We start from the raw sequence: 7,239 nt of genomic DNA, 5'->3' as shown, positions 1-7,239 counted from the left end.
ATTTCTCATTCCATTCGTGGAGTCTGTTTAAGATGATACAATTATGATATTAATAAGGGTCGGCTAAAAAGACGCTCTATGTTATATGGTGTCTTAATAGCAGCACCCTATCAATAACTTACAAACTTTGGTGATTGTACCATTTAGCTATTAACCTAGCCTTCTCCCTATCAACCTCACCATTAGTCGTATATTTTATCTCGTATACCTAACAATACCCTATTGGTTTGCGACCAACATAGAGTGTAGTTAACACCTAAGTTTGATTTATATATAAGACTTCCATTTCTTCATTCATTTCTCGAATCTAATTAGGATTGAAGCAAGCTTCATTATAAATGTTGGGTTCAACTCTTTTCTTCCGGTTAGACACAAAACTATTAGAAAAAAATTCCAACAAAGAATAGGTTACAACCTTTTCAATACCGTACTTATACTTCCCTTCTAACATAAACTCATCAAACTTTATAATAATTCTAGGCACCCGAAATGACTTTATACTACTTTCATAATCCCAAAAATGCATAAGAGAAGTTCTAGGAGATTCAGACTCAGTTTCAAGTTCACTATGACCCTTGAAAAAAACATGTCATTAACCACGGAAGTAGTATAAACAAGATACAGTTAATATTATAATAATACCATTATTATAATATGTAGAGTACCCGAAACAGTTAATTAATAATAAAGTATCCTAATAGTGAAGACTATAGGTTTTTAAGAGAAAACAACCTACTTGTAGCGAAGGGGATGATCATTTTGAGAAAACAAACATTCAATCTATCATTTTTTCAAACAAGAAAATAATGTGTAGAACAGAAATAACTGCTATAACACTAATTACTTAAATCAAAAACTAACCAATTAATCAACCCATAATTAAGCTGCCAACCATATAAATGAGAAAGAAACCAAGTGAAAAGTCAAATATACCTTAACCCCTTGAATTGTTGTCTTGTATTCATTACTGAGAATGGAAGAACCGAAGAAAAATCTCGTAAGAAAACTCACCCGAGAACTTGAATAACTACTCACTGGGGTTTGAGCGATTACTGGTGATTGGCGCAAAGGATTTAAAGAAACAAAATCAGAGGAACTAAGTGAGTGAGACTTCAACCGTTGGTCGAGGTTGAATCTTGATGGATGACAGTTGCAAAATCGATATCAACCATATAATATACGTAAGGCATGATGTCGCTTTGAGAAACAATAAAAACTAGAAAAGGGTGCGCGGCTCCGCCGCTTTTGGACTATGTCGTAGAAGTTATTTTTTTTAGATCGTAATGCGTTTGTTCATGGTGTAAATATAAGTTATTGGCAAGCAAAGAAAATAAGTTATTAGCAAGCAAAGAAAATAAAAAAAAATTATGGTGTAAATTTCCAATTTGAAGTTTGTTTATGGTGTAAATATAAGTTATTGGCAAGCAAAGAAAAAAAATATATAATTTGTTGATAATAGATGACAAATATCTAATTATATTTGTTAGCCATTACAAATTGAAAGTAGGCTGCTATAATAGACATTTCAATAAAAGCATGTTGCTATTTCTCTCCCTAAAAAGAAAAAGAGAAAGAAACAAAACTCACATGCTCATCAGGAACTTGTAAAATTTACAGAAGCTGCACTTCCCATCAAATTCGGTTGTTGCTGATCCGGTGGCAACATTCTCTTGCAGAAGTACAATTGTCATTATCAAAACTGCCAACACCAGATACAACTTCTGACTTGTGCAAGTGGATCACATAATGCTACTGCCTTTTCTTCTCTTCCACTTATCTTTGTGACTCAATCTTCCGTTTCATCTTCCTGTACATACTTATGATTTAATTAGAGGGGTAACAACTTAACAATGTAAAAAACTCATCCCATGAATGTATTGTCAAACCAAATTTAATAAATTATAAACAATATTGTGCCCTCCAGGAGACAAGAAAAACAGTGAAAACCTAAAATCAAAAATTGTAAAGATATGAGTTTTTATTTTTTTTTTATTATTTTTTTTAATGAATTTAGATACACACATATATATACCTCATTGCAGAATGTATGCAAATAATCTGAACACCAGATACCACAATCCGCATCTTACATCTGAAAAGTTGTAGATGCCTTTCAGCACCAGCTTAGTTTACAAACTCAATGAAACCATAACCCTCAAATTGACCAAAATGCTTGTTATATATGACTTTTGCAGAAACTACCTGCAAGCATAAAGGATCCTTAGAATTAGATTTTCATAGACTCATAGTATAGGGATCAAGCAACATGAACAATGCTTTCATCATCCATTCATGACATAAACTATACAGTTGGTCAGAATACTATTCTAAATCTTCTTGATAAGGAGTTTCATAACCATGTTAAACCTTAATGAAGGCATTAATTCTAACATAAGTTTGAAATAAGATTTAAAAAAGCAATCTTTTTTCCTCGTGAGTACAAGAAAATTTAACACAATATCTGCAATTTAGGTCTATGAACATGGCATTATATAAACAGTATATCATCCATATTCCGACCATTAAAACCCCAATTGTGTCCCCTCTCCCCCACTGCAATTTCTACAATTCTATAAATGTAGATTTCTCAATTAACCTAAAAACACAGCAACCTTGTTCGTGATGTTCGGAGGAGACGCTCACCGTTTGGAATTATTTTTATATAAAATTTATTTTTTATTCAAGTCCCCATTAGTGAATTTCAATGAAATACATATACATTAGAAAGGTGAAAAGAGAAAATAGATCGTTAGTTCATTTTTTGTGATCTAAGTTCCGTTTAAGCAATTCATCGAACACCTGGCAGGCGTTGTGAAATAACTTTATATTTACAACAAAGCCATATGCTCTTGCATTATTATATGTGTTACGTAGCCTTTTTGTGTTGGTCCAGAAAGAATAAAAAAACTGAGACGGGTGAAAGTGATTACGACAATGAAGACAGCGAGGATGTAAAATACAATTGTCGAGCCAAGCAATACTGAAACTTAAAGAGGGCTTGTTTTTTTTACCCGAATCATACAGAAACTTAAAAAAGAAAGAAGGCTTGTTTTTTACCTGTAGAAGTAGAAGGGGAAGGAAGAAAGCAAAAGAGAGAGCAGTTGGAGCCGTAGCATCCTAGTAGGGTACGCAGACATAATCGGCGGCGAGGAAGCGGCCTCCGACTCGTCTTCCTTCTGATGGATTGAAAACAGGGAAGGAAAGAGGATTATTTCTCCACACCGACAAGAATTTGAGGAGGACTCTCACAGAGCAACAATACCCCCAAAATATGAGAAGGTTTAGATAAAAGAGGGAAGAAAATGTGGATGTTTATCACAGAGGGTACGGCCAGAAGAAGTGAAGAAGAATCGAGAATGTGCTCTCAAACTTTCAAAGCAGGCAAAGGCGGTGGAGTCAAAGACATTAGACTAAGGCCCAGTTTGATACGCATCTTTCCAGGTCCAAACAGATCTTTATAGCTGAATGGACCGGAAAGACTGTTTGATTTGCACAAAAGAAGGGGTCTTTCCCGGTAAGATATGTCTTTCCCAGAAAGCCCCAAAATCATATCTTTCTGGCTGAATGGGCTGGAAAGACAATTATACACCAAATCCCGCCTCTTTTTTTCTTTATTGGATTATTAATTTTTTTAAATAACTTTTTTTAATTATATTTTTTATTGAATTATTACTTTTTTTTTTATCATTCCTCACAGTCAATCAGATGTACAATCAAACAACATGGTTTCTTTCCCAATCAGAAAATTTTCCCAGACAGCACTTTAACAGACAGCACTTTCCCAGACAGAAACTATCAAACGGGACCTAAATTGCAAATCCTTCAAAGTATTGTGGCTAACAATGAAACCCAAAAACTTTGGTGGCCAAATTCTTATACCTGAAAATTTACTGTTCATAAGCTCCTTGTGATTTAATATATATATATATATATATATATATATATATAATGGATTTTTGTTAGTTAATATTAATAAAAATAATATATAAAAGTCATAGTATATAATTAATGATAAACTACAAAAAGTGAGAATTCCCTATTTAAAAATAAAATTATAGTTGGAAAACCTAATATAATATTATATGCATGACGTGGTTTGAGAAATAATAAAGGGTAAATTACAAGAATGGTCCTTGTGGTTAGTGTAATCTGTATTTTTGGTCCCTAAAAGCTTTTTTTTAACTCGGACTATCCTTATCTTTTGTTTTTGTTTCGCGTTTGGTCTCTAACTTAAAATGACTATTTTACGTTAATGATATTTTTTAATTTATTAAAAATTCAAATTTAATTATTATATAACATAAAAAACATTAGACAAACTTACCCACCCCTAATTAGACACCACCCCCATACCCTCCTTTTTATCTTTTCCATATCTATGTTCCCTCCTCCCTAAAAACCATCGCCGGTGTCCTGCACCACCACCCTACCCATCGTCGGAGTTAAAATTAATACATCTTTACCAGGTAGCCGAACCCTAGCCCTTATCCCTTTCCTACTCCCATCCCCCCAATGGTCTCGCCGGAAAAAAAAATAGTTGACGGCGGCTATGCAATCACTCACTAACCAGATCCACAGTTGGTTGCGTTGGGTGGTCGGAGCATCGCCGACATCTGCAGAAAGAAAATTTGAGTGAGAGCATGAAGGAACCAGAGGCGTCATGATTAGGTTACCACATCGATGATGGTCTGATTTTTGAATTTGTGTTTCATACTTCCATAATTGCAAGTCGACGAGTGGCGTACATGATGTTCTGGTACTGGTATCGGATTGAAATTTCCAACTATTTGAAGATTTTGGTATGTTGTTTTTGGCAAAGCCTATAACCTTTCTCTTGATTTCAATCCATCTTCAAGTGTGTCTAATGTCGTTAATGCAAATTTCTGTAAAAAGTTCCAATTTTGTTGGACCACCGGAGAAGAAGACGATGATGAAGGGTAGAAAATATAGATAACTGCTCCAAGTAGCTCTTGAATTGAGGTTGAAGGTCGGTGTTGTGAAATCAAAATCCACCATTAAAACAGAAAAGCAGATTCATCTATGGGTTTGCAGGTGTGTAATGGAACTCACTTCCCTTATCCCTCTCATCATCATCAAGTTTCACCATGGTCTCTGGCCTCATCATAACATTCAAGATTGCAGCAAAATCAAAGCATTATTCATATGAAGCAATCAAGATTGATGACTAGTAAACAAAAGCATTGTTTTGAAACCCAAATTGTTTCCGGTGGTTATTGAATGTCGGAGAGATTGTGGAATGAGGTTCAAAGAGATAATCGGGTGTAGGGGTAGGTCTAGGGTTAGGAAGTAATTTTAATGGGGAAGGGTTCTTGGCGATGGTTGGGTACTTGGGTTGACTAGAGAGAGATAGTAGCGGAGCGGTGACGGCGATGGTGATGGTCGACAACAGTCAGCCGAAATCGGAGATAGAGAAGAGATGGTTACGATGAAGAATAGGCGCAAAAGGGGTGAATACTGAAGAGGCCAAATGGATGCCGATGCCATGAGAGAGATAAAGGGTGGGTGGGACCACAACTATTAAATTTTTTCTTTTATAATTTTTTTAATTAGTTAATAATAAACAAAATAATTAAAATAATAGATAAGGGTATATTGGTCATTTAAGTTGATTAGGGACCAACGACGCAACAAAATCAATTGACAGGGATTGTCCGAATTAAAAAAATGCTTAGGGACCAAGCACGCAAATTACCCTAAACCACAGGGACGTTCCGTGTAATTTACCCAATAATAAATGAGCTTAAGGTGGTGGGGTAGTTGACGGTACCTGTTTCCTCTGTAGTAGCAACCTTTACCAAGGTGGCATCGTCGACATCTTCCCGCCACATCACGCTGCACTGCTGGCTCGTCTGAGTCTTCTCAGCCAAGCGTTTTGATTCGGAAAGCATTCTCGACAATTCTCAATTATTTAAATGATTATATTGTTATTTTTATTCAGATAATATGACATCTGTTGCGCTTAGCCATACATTTTTGGTGATAAAACAAAATTATTTTAATTGTTATAATTAGAAAAAAGCACCGTTGCTATCATATTCTTTCTCAAATTATTGGCTGTCACTGTCCACTACGTTGAGTAAGACATGCTTTTCAATTTGTTTTTTTCTTTATTTTATTTTTTATTAATCATTTATTTTCTAATTAATAAAATTTGAAAAATTTGTGAATACTTTTAGTTTTGTCACTTTTGTGACGTAAGCTTCATCAAAGTTTACACGTGTAAGATCGTAAATCCATGACACATTGATAAAGTTTTCGTAGATACATTTTGAAATAGATATTTAATCTCATAACTACTTTGTACAACTTCGAAAATAATAGTAAATTTTTTTTAGGGTTTTCCTAAAGAGAGTTAAAATAGTTAGAAAAATGACTTAAGAGATGAGATAAATAGTTTATTAATTTAATACATTTTAATAAATTAATTAGATACTAGTTAGAATTAATTGGAATTAATTCATAATTAATTAGTATTAATCAGAATTTATTTAAAAGTATAGAGACTGAATGTTAATCGTTCAATAGTTGAGCAAGAGCAACATTCTAGAAACCCAATCTAGAAGTCTTCTAGAATCGTTCATGATAGCAGATAAGAAAATGAATTGTGAGATCTTGGTATTCCAGGAATAAATAGAGGATGTGCAAATCCGATATTAACATGTCATTAAATAGGTTTAATGAATCTCAAAAGATCTAGGAGTTTTATAGAGATTGAAACTGTAAAAGTGCATTACCTACCTAAATAACTTCGTGGTGTGTTGACGTCATTCATTTACACATCGCAAAGCCAAATATAGATCATAGCCTTAGTAAATAATAATTGGGGTTGACAAATTTATTTAAAGGATTACAAAAACAAACAAGAATGAAATTAATATTGAATGTTGTCTAAGAGATAATCCACTAAAATCTACTGTTATAAGACCTCTCAAAAGGTTTAGCTGAAAGATGATCAATCTAATCCAAATTTACAGTGTGGGAATAGTTCTCCTTTACGAATACAAAGATCATGTCTTAGATAAAGCTCTTCTTGAGGTTCCTCTAACCACTGCATTCCAAAATTGTTAAGAACAGTTATCAAATTAACATCTTGAAATTAAATGGAATTTCATTTAGTTAGGAGTTGACTATGGTTATCAATTAGCTAACATGTACATATAATCAGTTCACTCAGATTTTGATATGAAGAAGTTGGACATGTCCATTTAGGAGTCTCAT

General features: G+C 33.9%; 1 long non-coding RNA gene across 4 annotated transcripts; it reads right to left on the bottom strand.

The window, feature by feature from the left end:
- Nucleotides 1–1,414: 1,414 nt before the first annotated feature.
- LOC145141106 (uncharacterized) lies at nucleotides 1,415–5,520 on the bottom strand. 4 transcript variants are annotated; one of them, XR_013722448.1, is made up of 4 exons: nucleotides 4,715–5,520; nucleotides 4,329–4,613; nucleotides 2,033–2,202; nucleotides 1,415–1,807 (listed from the first exon to the last, which is right to left on the bottom strand). It is a non-coding gene; the product is annotated as an uncharacterized LOC145141106 (long non-coding RNA). The 4 variants fall into 4 exon arrangements; XR_013722446.1 differs by having other exon boundaries at nucleotides 4,325–5,517; XR_013722445.1 differs by having other exon boundaries at nucleotides 4,329–5,517.
- Nucleotides 5,521–7,239: the final 1,719 nt, after the last annotated feature.

The sequence above is a fragment of the Lactuca virosa genome, chromosome 9, assembly GCF_052849685.1.
Source record: "Lactuca virosa cultivar CGN04683 chromosome 9, Lactuca_virosa_CGN04683_v6, whole genome shotgun sequence".
Taxonomy (NCBI): domain Eukaryota; kingdom Viridiplantae; phylum Streptophyta; class Magnoliopsida; order Asterales; family Asteraceae; genus Lactuca; species Lactuca virosa.
This window is presented reverse-complemented; position numbering and strand designations above follow the sequence as displayed.